This window comes from Pteropus vampyrus, unplaced genomic scaffold (assembly GCF_000151845.1).
Source record: "Pteropus vampyrus isolate Shadow unplaced genomic scaffold, Pvam_2.0 Scaffold6, whole genome shotgun sequence".
NCBI classification, from domain to species: Eukaryota; Metazoa; Chordata; class Mammalia; order Chiroptera; family Pteropodidae; genus Pteropus; species Pteropus vampyrus.
The window spans coordinates 2,854,375-2,871,888 of NW_011888787.1; the positions used below are offsets into that span (position 1 = coordinate 2,854,375).

The window sequence follows — 17,514 nt, forward strand, 5'->3', positions numbered from 1 at the left end:
TGGGGAAGAGAGGGAGCATCGCAAGGGTGTGGAAGGCGATGGCCCAGGGCGCAAATGACTCAGGCTCCTGCTGGTACATCTGTCACCGCTGGGGAGCCAGTCAGCTGCTCGGGGAGCAGTAAAGAAGGGGCACGATGCTAGGAGGAGGGGTGTCCCAGCAGCAGAGGCTCTGATGGCTGCTCTCTCCATCCATCACTTGAGCTTCTGCTTCACCAACTATAACTTTGTGGAGCTACATATCCCCTCCGAGATGGGGATTCTGGGAGACTTTTAGCCTTGATGATTCTTAACCTATGGATTTAATGTGTGCTATGTATTTTCTCTATAATAACCCCTCCTACAAGTTATACCAATAGAATATGTAGTGTGATTGTGTAAGACACCACTTGCCCACTTAGCAGCGTCATCAGTGCTCGCTCTAGGATGGTGATTCTCCTTAAAATGCTGACTTTCAGCCCTCTCTTAGAGAGCGTGACTTTGGACTTAGACAATGCTACTCCTTATCCTGCTGTGTTCATTTCTATCTCTATCCAGTATGTCTACAGTATATCTACATTATGTCTACAGTATATTCACTTGGGTGTGTGTGTATGTGGGTAACATAACAAACGTATAGAAAGGTTTTCTAAACAAAAGTGTGATTTAACAGTTAGTATATAGAATTCACTTCCCTACTTTTCTTCATAGTTTCAGTCTTAAAAATCCTTTAATTTTGCCTTTTTAAAAAATTTCATGTAACTTACATCACATAGTACGTGCCCCGTTCTGCTTGGCTCTTTTCACACGCTGTCTTTAAGATCCATCTTCTGTGTGTCATACAGCTGTTCTTTCCCCCCGTTTCTTACAGTCCAGCATTTCATAGTCTGTTAATTTGTTATTTACTCCATGCCCGATAGACGTTCTGGTTTGCAGCTATTAATCGATACTGCTACGAACATTCTTAGATACGTTTCCTGGTGCACCTAAGCGTATGTTTGATGGACACTACACCTTGAAGGGGAATCACTAGGTGATAAATGACATGCTTCTTGTATTTTACTCGATGATGTCAATCTGCTTTCCATAGTAACTGTGCCAGTTTATACTTCCGCCCGCAGCATATCTCGGTCCTTGCTGTCCAGTGCCCTGTCACTGCTTGGTGTCGGCTCCAAGCACTAGTGGTGAGTGCTTATCCACGTGGCTCTGTGTGCATTTTCTTACCAACTCATGAGCGAGTGCCTTTTTGTGCTTATTGTCTATTTGGGTTCCTCTTTTTTGGGGCGCCTGTCCAACTTTTCTGCCCATGGTTTTTAACCGTGTATGTGTGTGTGTGTGTGTGTGTTATTTGTAGGTTTCTCGGCATTCTTTATGTGTTCTGAACACATGCCCCTTGTTGGTTGACACATTGCAAGGTGTCATTCCCAGTGACGTCATCTTTTCTTTTAGTGGTATACTTTAATGAAATGATGTCCTTAATTTTGACGTAGTCACCTTTTTCAAAGTTTTTTTTTTAAAATAGCAAGTACTTTGGTATCTTGTTTAAGAGATCTTAGCTGATCCGGAATTCATAAAGATATTCTTATATTATCTGCTAGAAGATTTATCATTTTGTTTTTCCTATTCGATCGCCTGGAAATGATTTCTGTATATAGTTCAGTGTAAGAGTTTATTGATCATTTATTGATCAATTTTTAAAGGATTCTTTTATTTTTGGTGAGTTGAGCTTCTGCTCCTTGGTTCTACACACTCACATCTGAGGTTAATCGAGGTGGCAATTCTACCGAGTTCCTAGACAGAGGAGTAACGAACCAGGTCTTTAAAATACCGGAAGAATTTATACATATAATAAGATTTATACATGTAATACACACATCCGTACAAAAAAAAAAAATGAGTGACAGTGATCTATCAAGAACAGAAAAGGTATCCCTTTACAAAGAGATAGAAAGCGGTGACAGTGACGGTGACTATGTTTCAAGAGGCGGCAGCAGACGGGAAACGACCTGTCTGTTGCAGGACCGACTGTGGACGGAGAAGTCACGGGTCTGACGTTTGGTAGGTGCGGTGGACCCTCACTCTGTTTCCTGTCCAGAACAAGATGCCTCTTCTCAAAGCCTCGCGAGAATGTTTGCCTCGTGAGATCAGGGCCTCGTTGGCCTTGTGCATCACTCTGTGTTCTCCATACTTGGCACGGCTTCTGGCACAGCACAAGCACTCAATACATATTTGTTGAATGAAGGAATAAATGAAACACTCCTTCTAATATCATGGTTTAAATGGGGGCTATCGTGTTTTCATAGGCCACTTACACAGACTAAATGATGATAATAATGATAACTTCTGTTTCTGACTTCCTGTGTGCTAGACAAGATATTAAACGACTGACATTTGTTATCTCATTTTATTCCCTGAAACCATGTTACAAGGTTTTCAAGGTTCCAATCTGAAGCAGTAATGATAATAGCTAATAATTATGAGTTGCTTACCCTGTTGCAGGTACTACATAAAAGCTGCACGCTTTACCACACTTAACCATCACATAAAACTTATAAAGTAGATGCCATCGATAGCCCCCATTTTACGGATAAGGAAACTGAGTTAAAAGAGCTTAAGCAACTTGCCCAAGATCATGCGACTAGTAGGCAAGGAAGTCAGCGTTTGGACCTCTTACCCACCATGCTGTCTGCCTCTCCTAAGACCCTGTAACTCTTACCTCAGAAAGAAATTCCTCAGTAAACAAGGCCAATTAGAGCCCTTCTGTGGGACCCTTCAACTTGAGACTATTCTTTTCTGGTGGGGGATGATGCGAGGCTACGTGCCGCTGACAGCCACACCCCTATGGGGTGGCAGATCCCACCTGCGGTAGAACAGAACGAAGCTGACTGACAGAGAAAAACACAACAAAGAGTGAGGATCCAGTGGCTCCTTCACTCACTCTCCAGTTCTTCCGTTACGAAGCTTCCCAATAAATTACTCCCTTCCCTTCTTTTCATCGTGCCCGAGCTAGCGCAGTCTGGGTTCTTGTCACCAGCAACCAGAGCAGTCTTCGCTAACACAGAAGGCTGTGGTGCTCTCCCAAATGCGCTCGCGTGGATGAACGAACGTCGAAGCACCGCAGAGTTGAACACGACTGTATTTCCCGACTTTCCATTTGGTGCATGACTGTGACGACGTTTACTAAAGGGCCCTCTGTGGGTTTACTAAGTCTGGTCTTGTTTTGGCAGTGCACATTTTCCCAGTGAAGGAGATGGCCCGATATATACTCTTTTAAACTAAGGGTTCCCCCCCGACATGCCGATTTAATATGTCTGAACGCAGGCTCTTGGCAGGAGTCCTTCTGGGCAAAATGGTCATGAGTCCTGGGCTCCCACAATGGATAGTACGGTTATATTTCTTCATTAGTTTTTGAGACTATACTTTACAGCTCTCTGGGTCTCAGTCACCTTATCTGCAAGGGACCTTCGGGACCTTTAGGGTCCTTTCCAACTCTGAGCTTGGCGCCTGGAACTGAGTCATATATGAACTCAAGAGGCACCGGTGGTCGTTTGCTCCATTGGTCTTGGTGTTGCTTGGATAACACCCGTGACCTCACAGTGTGCCACCCTCTCTTTCTGAGCTCACCTCTTCGATGTCCCCCCAGGAGTTCTGCAGGATGGAACACAAGCTCTCGACATGCTCCTCAACAAAGGATTCATTGACCAAAAACTGTAGGTTCTATCCCACTCGGGGATTCACAGTGCACGCTGGCAATTTAAAGGCTGTAAGAAGTTTCAGAGTAAAAAAAAAAACTTGCGTAACTTACGTTACCTTAGGATTTTCCAAACTTGTTTGGTCACAGGGCTCTCTTTTAGCAAACATGCAAGTTGACACTCTGTTTGGACACTGCGGATTTAACATCTTCCCTCAAAGTCTCTGCGGCAATGTAGACATCACGACTGCCTTAGTCTGGGTGTGTTTAAAATGGAATAATGTTATCTTTCCCTGTCCTGCTTCGTAGGTGTAGCTTCCTGTGAACTGAGAAGCGATCGTTTGGAGATTACAATCACCACCACTCCTTTCCCTGAACTCTAAATGGCTACAAAGATTCTCTTCAATTGACCAGAAGAGGGAAGCAGAGGATCTGGGATGGCATCTGAGGCCCCTGTCACAGCTTGGGCACAAACCTAAGCTACCGCGACAAGGTCTAGGAGCTTGTCTTGAAAGGGTCGCCTCCTGTGCAGAGCAAGCCATTCGCGTTTCCACCACATCATCCGCAGAAAGTGGGGTCCCGTTCCTGGGGGTCCTCACCTCACACCTGCACGCATTTCCCAGAGCTTCCACAGGGAAAAGGCTTCCTTAAAGCTGGGGAGCACCAGGAAATCGATCAGGAAGAGACTGATGGAGACGGCAGGAAACAGTGAGGTGCAGCCAGCAGAGGGGCGAACCTGGAAGTCGCGACAATGATCGTCAGAGCCGAAGAATCATCATAGCTATGTGTTCGCTCCCTCTGATCCCCACGAGCAGCCACCAGCCGCCACCGCTCAGCTGGGCTCAGAGCAGAGCAGTCACACGCCGAGGCATTAGCCGTAAGCGGTCTTAAAATGGCACACCGATGATCACCGATGTCGCTTGTTTGGGGTGACAGGCATTCTTTGGGGGTAGTAACGGGCTTGGGCCCAAGATTGGGCCCAAGATTCTGAAACACCAAATCCTCGCCAGAGCCATGCCCTCACCCACGGGGTCCACAAGACAGACACCACGCTCCGAGGACAGGGCCAGACGAACGCATGCGTTTTATTGCGGAGTTTTGGCCTCAAACACGACGCTAGGTCAGAGAGAGGCTGCGAGTGACCACTGAAGGACTCTCTTTCTTACTCTAAAGGCAAAACCCAACATTATAAGTGGACACAGTGACCTCCTCGGCACCTTTTCCCCTACGTTCATACCTCTTTGGGGGGCTTCTATCTTTTATCTTTCTGACGGCAAGAAAAGATGAACCCAAGCATGCCGGGGGTGGGGGGCGGGGGGGAGCTTCTCGTAGAGATCTGGCACAGAGACGGTGTGAGCTGCTGACTGCAGCCCCGCTCAGCACACCAGAGGCACGAGAGAGACACTCCCAAGACCTGCGCACTCGTAAGGATGATGTGGCCAGTAAAATGCCTGTGAACTTGACTCATCCTCCTTACCCTCGTCACTCTCTTCCTGGACGCGTGGGTGGGAATTAATGGATGCAGAGAGTGAGGTAAGGAAAATGGAGAGGGGAACGCAGAGGAGGCCACTTCTTTCTCCTCCCACCCGCCTCCTCCTCCCTTTCTATCCTGTTGCCACCTGTCAGAGCCCCTAATAATAAACGAGGGTCACTGTGTTGAAATGGCAGCACCCACCCTGTGTTCTCTTATATCTCTTGCTTTCTATCTCTTGGTGGCTCTGGTGGGACTTTTTACTTCTCTTCAAAGGGAAGTCTTAGGCACGTTGGTAGAGACAGAAATCCAGGCCCTAAGATGGGATCTTAATTCACTCACCTTCCTAGCACCCTGCTGAGGAAGAGATAAGACATCTTATCTTATGTCTGCTTATCACAGGGATACAGGAAGCGGAAACTGTAAGGGAAGACGGCATTTCAACTTAGGGACTCTGCCCACTGATACCTGGGATCCAGTCAAAACCTTGGGACTGTGACCGATCTGTTTACATTTTCCTCCCTTGAGTTGCGGGGTCGGGGGAGTGAAGGGAGGGCGCACAGGGGGTATGAACAGCGGGTGAGACTCTCTCTTAGGCATAGAGAAGAAATTTCCTGTGCAGTTGTTCAAATCTGAAAAGAAATCATAATAGATTTTTGACTCCTAGGAAGAAAACCAACATTTTCTGAACATCTATTATGGCCTACATTGTTCTGGGCAAGTTTCTCAGAATATCTGTTGGGTTTCTGAGTTGTAAGAAACAAAAAACAAATCTGATCTATTTAAAGCAGAGGAGGAACTTATTTAAAGGATATCAGATAATTCGTAGAATTGGTAGTAAGAGTGGCCAATCAGGCTCAGATACTCTCTAGTCAAAAATCAGTTCCAAAAATCGAACCATCCATCTTCGGTGAGGGGCAGACTATTCAAGTTCGTTCAGGGTCCTTCGAAATGATAAGTTGGATAACTTCTGCGCTACCTAGGATGACAAGATATCCTGTGCCCAGCCTGTACATTTTCCTCGTCAGGTCTGGAAGCACAGATTCTCTAAGGAGCTCTGGTTCATTTTAACACAAAACACTACGTAGAGACCATAATCTGGGGCCCCAGTGGTCTCTTTGTATATAATATATATTTTATGTTTCATTAATATTAACTATAAAGTAAATTAATATTGATATAAAATACATCATAAACTCATAGTAATAGTTACAATTCAAATTCTAAGACTACAGAATTTCCACTTAGCCTTTATTCATCTTACATCTGTACTTCCTTTCTCCCATATTAGAAATCTCAATTCTCATAAATATCTGTTATGGGCTCAGATGTGCCTGCCCCAAATTCCTATGTTAAAGCCCTAACCCCAATGTGACTGTATTTGAAGATAGAAGCTTTAGGGAGGTAATTAAGGCTAAATGAAGCCATAAGAGAGGCACCCTAATCTTATGAAATTAGGTGTCCTTACAAGAAGAGTAAGAGGCACGAGGTGTGTGTGTGTGCGTGTGTGTGTGTGTGTGTGTGTGTGTGTCTGTATGAGTGTATATGCACATGCAATGGACAGGCCACGTAGGGCCCAGCAAGGTGGCAGCTGTCTACAAGCCAGGGAGAGGTGCTTCACCAGAAACCGACCTTGATGGCACTTTGATATTGGACTTCTAGGCTCCAGAACTGAGAGAAAACAAATTTCCGTTGTTAAGTCACCCAGTCTGTGTCATTTTGTTACAGCTGCCCGAGCAAACTAATACAGTACCACAATTACTCATTTGCTTTACCCCATGATGCACACACAATAATACTATTGCTACCATTAATACGATTACTGTAAATGGTTTTAAGATTTTTTTATGTAATTAATTTGGTCCTTAGGGTATATGATACTAGAGATACAGTCAAATTGCCAGGTTTTAAAGTCACTTTAACTAGTTTCTTTCCATGTGGTTGTGCCGCCATTCAAATATAATATAGGGTCGTTTCTTTTTACTTTTAGAAATTGCTTTTTAATTTTTAATTTTTTTCATAATTATTAAAATGTTACATAAAGTCAAATCTAGAAAGTGTGCTTTATTTATAGAATTCAATCACTAGCATCCATATGCTCAATTATAACTGTTTTTCCAGAAGATTTAAATATTTACGTGATCATACAGCAACCTTTGCCAGAGTGTTAATTTGTTCTTCTTTCTGCTTACTTTTAATTTTTTTCTCTTTTTACTTTGTGTAGTATAAGTTACCACAGGGTATCTAGTTGTAGACTTTTTTTAATCCTTCTGGAGACTTAGTGTGCTTCTCGAATCTAAGGATTTTTTTTTTTTTTTTTTTGGAACTACAGCTATTTGCTTCATCTCAGTCTATCTATTCCTGACTCTTAATTTTTTTTTATAGTTTTTATCCCTTTACACTTCGTGTTACATTCTAGTTAATAGTCTCAGACTTACCTCCTTAAATTGTGTTTGAATCTATTTAATTTTTCCTTTGAATTTTAATTTCCATCTTTTAAAAAAATCTACCTCCTTTTATCTCTTAATCATTGAAAAAGTACTTATTTTTATAGTCTCTTCAGATTGCGATATAGTCTATATTTGCGATGCTTCTTATCCCACTATTTGTTGAGTCTACTGACTTCCCTAAATTGTGGATGGCTTCGTCACAGTAATATTTTATTGTCAGGTTATCTTCAGAGGGGGATGTTTCCCTCCTTTGGGCTCTGTTTGTATTCTGGATCACAGGTCGGCAAGCTTCTCTTTCTCTAAAAGCCAGACGGTAAATATTTTAGTGTTTGCAGGCCCCATGCAGTCATCCAGTCTCTCTCTTTTCTTTTTATTCTTCTCTCCTTCTCCTTCTACCACCCTTTGCAAACGTAAAAAACATTCTTAATACAAGTCACACAAAACAGGCCATGAGCCTTATTTGACCCCTGGCCTTAGTTTGCCAACTCCTGCTCTTTCTTTTTTTTTTCTTTTTTTTAATTTTTTTCTTTATTATTACTTATGCCTACAGTACCTGGTCTTCCTAGGTGGTCTCCCATCCAAGTACTAACCAGGCCCAACCCTGCTTAACTTCCAAGATCAGACATCGGGCTTTTTCAGGATGGCATGCCCATAGACTATGAACTGTGGCTCTACTGGGACACAAACCCAGGACCTTGAGCGCGTAAAGCAGACATGCGAACTGCTACACTTTAGAACCACATTCGCCATCTTCTGCTCTTGATGTCAGAAGCATGTGCTTCTGTCTGCTGAGGGTCCCAGAGAGTTACTAGCTCCAAACCAGTTTTACACTAATTTTTTGACTTGGGGATGCCTACACCACCAGGGTAGTGAACAACTGGGTACCACACTCATACAAACAGGCTTGAGGTTTTGGTTTCTAAAGGAAGAGTTATTGTCTAATCAGAGTTCTAAGATGATTCAAAGTTTCTTATCTTTTTTCTGGTTCATGGAATGGAGTGGTTCTTGTTTCAAATTCATTGGGGAGCACTCTTTGAGTTATACATTTATTATAAATATTATTATATTTCTATAATAATCTTAGTCACAGCCTCCCACCTTATGCAGACCCCAAATCATATATTTTTGATTTGGGGCCATTAGAGCCAATATCGGGATTTGATCTCCCCACTCCCATTCCCTAAGTCATCACTATATCAGCTTTTAATTCTGGTTTCAAGTTCCTGTGTTGTTTATGTAAATAGCATTTTCTTTCTTTCTTAGGAACCCAGCTATTATTTAAATAGTATCATGTATATTCTACCATTTCTCGATGTTGAGTGAAGCAAGGGGTCCAAGTCAGTTTATTCTTCCAAGTTGCCAGAGTAACTCTGAATCAGAAAAAGTATTGAATTTTATCAAAAGCCTTTATTCATTCATTGTGATTATAAAATAGGTCTTATATCATGTTACATTTTTTTTTCTTGAATTTTAAGTTATTCTTGCATTTCTGGTATAAAGTTTTCTTGTGAGTTATTTAATATACTGTGAATTCAATTTAGTAGGTTTATGATTCCAGATGCATAAATAAGATGGGTCTGAAGATTGCTTTTCTGCACCTCCCCCAATTTTGTTTTGTTTTGTTTTGTCGTATTTGGTATTATAGCTATCTTAGTTCTGTTAAGAAATTGGGTTGCCTTCTACATTTATTTTTAGGTTTATATGTGTTTATAAAAATTTCTTGATTAGATGCTTATCTCTTACATTTCTAAAACAACTAAATCTGAATTTTCATATCAATCCTGTTCTTTTTTTTTTTTTTGCATTTATTTATTTGGGTTATCCTTATTTTTCCTTTCTTCTTTTTAAATAATTTTTTTATCTTTATTCTAACTTATTTTTAAAAAAATTTTTTTAGATTACCACTTCTCAAACTTCAATGTGCGTATGAATCATGATTATTTTCATTCTTCAACGATAAGAAAATATGGAGCTATTAATTTTTGCACATGCTGCATCCAGTTCTGTAACTTTGACACACAGTATAGGTCGTCTCTCTGCTGGAATGTTCTTTTCCCAGATCTTCAGTAAGTGTTTATCACGAGAATGCATGAAAAGTGTTCTCAATTTCAATATTTTAAAAATAGCCCGTATCTGTCATAACGACTATTTGGAAGTTTGCCCTTCACCTCGAGTGGTGTTTATTTGTTTGTTTAATTTCCAGTTTTATCACTTTCTGATATGAGAAAATGGTTCATATAAATTTTACACTTTAAAACGAGTTCATCTTTGTATCTTATTTATAATAACTCTTTAAAAGTGTTCCACAGAAGCTGAAAAAGATGACATATTTTCTCTTCATAAAAGAAGAATTCTATGATTCGGATTTTCCATGTTTTTGACAATTTTTGTTTATTTTACCTGTCAAAGTTTGAGATATGTGTGTTTAAACGTCTCTCACAAATATCATATTTCAAGCATTCTTTTTCTTACATTTCTAACATACTTTGTTATTGGCACAGAAAGCTTCCAGCTGTTAGATCTTTATTGTGGATTGTACCTTTGTTCAGTATAAAATGTTTTTCTTTGACCTGAATTCTGTTTATCTGAAATAAGCCACCCCCAGCTATTCTTTCTGCTTTGTGTTGAAGAGAGAATCTGGGACCTCCAGAGCTCTGATGGCTCCTGATGTGCAACAAAAGGTTAAAATGATATCCCAAGGGCCAGCTGAATTCGAATGGGATTTAGTGCAATGCGTATTGTGTATTTAAAATGCTTCTGTGATAGGAAAAGAGAGAGAGAGAGGGAGGGAGAGAGAGAGGGAGAGAGAGAGAGAGGATATATTGGTGAGTCCTCCAGGAATGCTGAAATTATAACTTCACTAGAGCCCGAAACTGCATACCTGCCAACCAGCTTAGATATGTCCTACAGTGCCCAGACATCAGGATAGGATGGTCTCCAAAGTGGCTGCAGCTGGAACTCACCCTGGACACCGTAACTGACCCTCTTGCGGAGACGCCCCTGGCATTGACCATGATGTGAGATAACCAGGCAAGTTCCTAAACATCGTGAAGGAGCAGGGCGAGCGGCGAGGTGCAGGCACGCCCCAGGCGCCAGGCAAAGGGCCGCTCCCCTGACTCCCTCGCTTAGTTTGAGCGGCAGTGGTTTGAGACACCCTCGTCCACGCCCACCTGACCCTAGTCGTACTGAGGCGTGGGGGTGGAAGACGCTCCAGAAAGTTCTTGATGCTTCTGTGACGGGGCAGAGCCCTGAGAAGCCATGGTGTGTATTGTGTATGGCGATACGTGATGCGACGCGTGTTGTGCATTTCATGAAACGAAACGGAAAACGGCGTTCGGGTTTGAAACGAAACGGAAAACGGCGTTCCGGTTTGGCTCCGCGGCATCTGGACGTGGTAGCGAAATAAGAAGGCGATATGGTAGTAGCAGAACCCTGGCTGAATGGCAGAAGACCCATGTGTGGTTCCCTGTCACTGTCACCGACTTGCCACATGTCCCTTTTCACAACGTGAAAAACGGGCGTGCGCATGGCTGGGGAGCAGTCACTTCTCAAGACCTTCTGTGAAGGGATGAGGAAAATGTGCTAGTTTGTGAAGTGTTGGGAGATGTTTGGAAGAAAAAAGCAGTTAAAAAAAAAAAAAAAGACAAAACAGTACCACTGAGCTGTAATGAAAACTGTGATCTGCCACCAGATGTCCCTTCCCTTTCAGTGAAGGGCTGGCTGTCCCAGTTGCTGGGAGATGTTGGCAGATGACCCTCGGCTGCCTCCAACGTTAGCCCCACCCACGTTAGCCCCTGTCTCGGGGTGGCCCGCACCCAGTGACTGATCAGAAGGGGACATAAAGGTCTTGTCATCTTGTTCCAACTCAGGAGACCCTGGAGGCCAGTCCAGGGCAGGCTTCAGAGGCCTTTGTGACAGCCTAGCCGCCCTAAGGGCCTGCCCACGAGCTGCTGGAATGGTAGGTAGGAACTATTTATTTCTTCACTGTTCTTTCTCCAGAAACCGTAAGCACATCTCATTCAGTCTAGGCTCGCCTCACTTTAAGGAAACACTGTATTTGAAAATGTGGATTTTTTTTTTAAGGAGGTCCATTGGAAAGAAACTTTAGCAATGGCGATCACTAATTTAGTACTTACTATGTGTCAGGTCCTACTAAGTGCTTTATATCCATTAGCTCATTTGATTCTCAGAACGATCGTCTGAGGCAGATACTAATACTAGTTTCATTTTATAGCTGTGAGAAACTAAGCTTAGAAAGATTAAGTAATTTTCCCAAGTTTACATCTAGGAAGTAGTGGGGTAAAATTTGAAATTCAATTCTATCTGACTTCAACAAATTGGCTAACTAACAACCATACTCTACCACCTCTTAAAACTATGCTACAGCATGCTTCTCTGTAATTCCTGTAAATAAACTAACTCATTTGTAGCACTAAGAAGAGATATGGCTTTGCCTAAAAAAGGATGGGAGGGGGTATGCTATATTTTCTAGGAAAAAAGGGACACCAGGCATTGCATAAATATTAAATCCTTCCTCTTGGTCTATTTTCTTCCATGTCCAGGAAAAGAATTGAAAATAGAATAAGTGCTTCTCAATATTCAAACACAGAATTTATAAAATATTCAGGACAGTAGGGTCCACAGAAAAATAGGTCTTATCTGTTTCCCAAAAGGTAGGGGGCTGTTTGTAATTTCAGCGACCTCTGTGGTTTATTCAGACAGTATTAAGCAAAACACTTTTCGGTCCCTGCCGCCTGAGCCCTGCAGTGTTCCCCCATCCTAACCCTGCCCACCGTGGGCTACGCCCTTTGAAGCTCTGACTTCATCAGTGGCTGCCGTAGCTGCTGAAGAAATCCATCTCTGACCCTCAGTAGGCAAAGCAGAAGTGCCTGCATTTCCACAAGGGCACTAAGTCCCCTTCCACCGAGCTCCATCCACGGTCAGGTTAGCATCTCAATTCCTTTCTACCCCTGCTGGGAATGTAAGTAACACCCAAAGGCACTAGTTGGGCAGCATTCCAAAGAGTTTTCCACATTTAAACACTCAGGTGTCCTGATCAGGGGCACTGCAGGCCAGATCGCAATCTCAGCCACATCATCCGTCTGCACCTGCCTGGCTGAGAAAGAACAGAACAAAACCCTCAGGTCACAGGCCACATTCTGCTATCAGATAACCCAAGCTGTTCCCTAAGGGTTTTCAACTGGTAGACCAGAGAGCCCAGGCCTCCCGACTGCAGCCAGGCTTTCGTCTGCAATACTCACAGCCCCTGGCCGGGCCCTGGAGCCCTCCAAGACTCTGCCATGCTTGCTCTTTCCATCTGTCCCGCCCACAGGGAGCTCCATGCCAGGCTGCTGTGCTCTGCTAACACAGACCACCCCGTGGGGACTGCGGGGCCATAGAGGACACTGTTCCAGAGTCGGGCCGCGAGGGGTGGTCAGCGCTGGCTCGGCCTTAGAGAGCTTTCTGGGCGGAGCTCTGACTGAAAACCTTCAGGTCTTCATGATTCCGTGTTACACTAACGGCAGTGCTAACTTTTATTGAGTATTGATTACGCGCCTGGCAGCATTCTAAATGCTTCACCTACAATATGTCACTTAATCTCCCCAAGAATGTTATGAGATAGGACCATTATTATCCTCGTTTTATGGATGAGAGGACTGAAGGTTAGAGAGCTGCCTTGCCCAAGGTCACAGAGGGGCTGAGCCCGGATTCACACTGGTCTGTCTGGCTTTAGTGTCCACCCTGACCCATTGCCATGCTGCAGAGGCCATACTGGCAGTCCATGGGCTGGATTGTGTTTAGCCTGCCGGTGTTTTAAAGGACATTTAAAAATGTAAGCCAGTATTTAAAATGCAAGAGATTTCACTTACAAACACATACAAAATCCTAGTATATCTTAGAAAACGGATATGTCTGGCATCACAGGGTCCTCAATCACAGAGGCTCACATCCACTCGAGGTGAGTAGGAGTCGCCTCGTGAGATGGGGCCGGCATCCCTCAGTTCCCTAGAACCTAGTGCAGCAGACTGGTTCACACACCTGCAGGACTCCCGTGTGCCCCTGCATTGCCCAGTCCTACCATACAGCCCTCTCTTTCATGGCTTCGGGGTGGTGGGTTTGTCCCTGACCTTGTACTGCCCTGGGAACAGAATGTTGGGCTAACACTCATGTCTCTGGTTGGTTAGGAACAGAGAGCAAGAGCGTAGGCTGGTGATGGTTTGGATAAACACGGCAGGTAAAGTCAGGTCATCTCTAAGGGGAACGGCAGGGTGAAGGGGTGGCATGGAAAGTGCTGGGGAGGGACTGTGGACCTGGAATTTACTCCAGGTTCTGCCTCAGGCTAGTTGTGTGAGCCAGGTTGAGTCACCTTGCTTCTCTGCACCTACGTAAGGAAGAGAGCGAAGTTGATGAGTTATAAGGCCAATGTCAGCCCTAAAACTCTTCTGTGCTACCACCTGTAGGTCAGATTTTCACATGAGAGGGACCGACTTTGGGAGCATATCTTCCGGAGGTGGACAAGTCTCTGTAAATTGCCTTCAGTGGGTACAAATGAATGGGTAAGGGGCAAATGACTTTGGCTGACTCAGGTTCAGAGCAGCTGAGAGGCCACAGACCCAGCCCAGTGAGGTGCGGCCTGAGTCTCTAGTCTCTGACCGGTTTCAGATGCCAAAGCTTCCTTTACATTAGTACAGGGTCGGGTCGGGCTTGGTTCTTTATTTAGAAAGCCATAATAATAACCACTGAAAACATTTCTTGCCAGAGCAAACATCTCACTGCAAACAATATCACTGGGAACTACACTAGAGAGAATTTCACAATGTCTAAGTTATTCACGGGAACTCACAGGACTGTATTGTTTTCTATTCTCTCTTTAAAGCACAAACCTTATCACCATAAAGTGAATCTGTTTCTCAAATTAGAGTAGCCACGAAAATAAATAGTTATCCATAAGGCTGCACTAAAAGAAATCAAGATAAGTCAAGAGATCAGGCATGGGTCTAAGAAAAAACCCTCACAATACGTTTTTCTTACATGCTCTTTTGTATATCTGTGGGTCTCATAATTCCCTCTGGCCTATCACCTTCTGGAGGTATAAGTTTCACGGGCTTCTTAGAGTAAGCCCTATTTTCTCTTTGAAAAAGTGGAACATACAACCTGAAGTTCAGTTGCTTGTCAGAAAACCTGATCTCAGGTATGACCTCCTAGAATTATCCCCCAAGCTTGGGTAGGTTTGAGGGTGGGCGTGGGAACCTATAGGAGTCATATGGCTTCTTCTGAGAGCTAGATACCAACTGAGGCTCTTAGAGGCCTCTGTCAAAAGGCCAACTCCACCTGGACTGAGCCTACTGGCTTAACCTTATAGAAATTTGCCCCTGTATCTGGGGTTAGCTGACTTTCCGGCTTGTGCTGGAGCAATGGGTCTCCTCAAACTTGAACGTGCACACACATCACCTGCTAAATGCAGGTTTTGATTCGGTAGGTCTGGGGTGTGGGCCAAAAGACCGTCTGCATTTCTAACAGGCTTCCTGATAATGCTGATGCTGCCGGTCCATGGACTGCATTTTGAGTTGCCAGGTCCTAGGCTAGTGGTTCTTAACGTGTCCCACCAATACCAGCAGCTACGGCATCGCCTGGGAACTTGTTAGAAATGAAAATTCGTAGGCCCCACCCCAGATCTACTGAGTCAGGAACTCTGGACAGATTGCTCAGCATTCTAACAGATCCTTGAGGTTATTCTGTTCATGCTGGAGTTTAAAAGCCACTGCCTATACTTTTGTTATGGGTTAAATTATGTCCCTACTCAAAAGATATGTTTGATGTCCTTATTTCCAATGCCTGTGAATGTGGCATTATTTAGAAATAGGATCTTTGTGGATTTAATCAAGTTAAGATGAAGTCATCAGGGTGGGCCCTAGTCCAATACGACAAGTGTCCTTATAAGAAGATGACCATGTGAAGACACAGAGATGCACGGGGAGAAGACAGCATGTGATGGTGGTGGCAGAGATTGGAGTGATGCATCTATAAGCCAAGGAATGCCAAAGATGGCCAGAAATAAAGAGAAGCTATGCGAGGCAAAGAAGGATTCTTTTCGATGTGGTTTAGAGGGCACACGGCACTGCCAACGCCTTGATTTCGAACTTGAGCCTCAAGAACTGTGAGACAATAAATTTTTGTTATTTTTAAGCCACTCGGTTTTGGTGTTTTCTTATGGCAGCTTGGAGGCACATGTGACTAAATTCCTGCTGTTGGAATGTGGGCAGAAGTGATGGGAACGACGTCAGTACCACATTATTTAAAGAGAGAAGGCTTTGTGCTCCATTTCCTACTTCCTTCTATGTGCGAAATGGCAGCAACTGCAGGATCCACCTTGGACCAAAGACAGGAGCCAGCGCTGAAGACGGAAGAGCTGCCCCGGGGCCAGCATCCCGGGACGACTTTAGAGAACAGCACTGCGTGTCCGCTCTGGACCCCAGCCCACCCTCCCACGAGGGGGAATGAAGCTTTTGTCTTGAGCCACTGTATTCTTCGGTCTCTTCGCAGGACAGTTTAGCCTGTACCCTCCCTCCCATGTCCAGGCTCCACCTTTTGGCTCGTCTTTGTCCTACTCTGTGCATCGGTCCAGCATGAGGTTTCTCTTGAGTGATTTTCCAGTTTAAATATATCACGAGTCCCTCTGGCTGCCTTTTCTTTTAACTCTTCCTCCCCGCTTTCTCTGCTCACCTGCCCCTTCTTTCATTGTTCAGAGAGGAAGTCATGGAGTCATGGTCACGACGATGCTTCGAGAGTGGCCGAGGAAAGAGGAAGTGAACGGGATTCGGAAGTGAAGAGGAAAGCCTTCACTACCTGGGACTTGGCTAATCACAGTTCGTTATTAGTGAGGAAAAAACTGCCACCAAATAAGCTGTTTCAACCCAGTTGGCTACTTTCCACCGCCTGGTATGATGGGATGGGTGTTTGTCATAATGGCTCTGAGGCTACCTTTTCAACCCTGTTTTATTCCTGCTTTGTCAAAGTGGAGACTTTTCTATTATGGAACATCTACTTTATGGAATAATGCTAAAATGTTATGGAATGTTCATTTTAAGAACCAATGTCCCTTTTAAGGAACTTATACTAAAGAAATATTCGGCAAATGCGCAAAGCTGAAGGTACTAGGATATTTATTAATGCAGTACTGTTTGCATTAATAAAAAATTGGAAACAACCTGATGTGCATCAGTAGGAAGAAGATTAAATTAGAAAGTATGGTTTGTCATGTCACAGAACGCAAAGGCAGCCACTTCAAAAGAGATAGGTCTCTATGGACTGACCTGTGAAAATGTACATGATCTATTTTTAGCAAAATGAATACATTTTTAATAAATACGAACAACTGATGTTTATGTATATATTTTCATATTCCTGGAAAAACAGCCTGGAAGGATGCATATGAAATTATTAACAACGGTTTCCTCTGAGGAGAATTCAGGGAAACGGGGTAGGTTTTCATATTCGATCCTGTATGATTCTACACTGTTGGAATGCTTTTCTGATAGCAGGAATTCACTCCGAGGCAGTGCCCTTTCTCACCGCCCTTTCTCAGATGGCACACGGGAGCGGTCGACAATTATAATAGTAACAGTTATGTAGCACCTGCCATGTGCTGGGCACTGTCCTTTGCACTTTATATATGTTAATCTAGCTAACTTTTCATACACATGCTATGAAATAGGTCCTCTTATCGTCTCAATTTTACAGATAAGGAGACAGACACAAGAGAGGGTAAGCAAGCTGCCCAAGGTACCAAAGCGAGGGAGGAGAGATTGAATCCGGGCAGCCTGCTTCCAGAGACTACTCTTGACCACTATACCATGCTGTGTGGATGAATTGATGCAATGAACAAATGAATTAGTAAATGCTAAAGTTTAAAAAGAGTTTTCTGG

The 17,514-nt window shown here is 43.7% G+C and overlaps 1 protein-coding gene and 1 pseudogene across 1 annotated transcript in view; both read right to left on the reverse strand.

Moving 5' to 3' along the window:
* MAN1A2 (mannosidase alpha class 1A member 2) overlaps nt 1-17,514 on the reverse strand; it is a 290,151-nt gene that overhangs the window by 182,625 nt on the left and 90,012 nt on the right. The window lies entirely within an intron of this gene.
* Nucleotides 8,130-8,245, reverse strand: LOC111745489 (annotated as a pseudogene).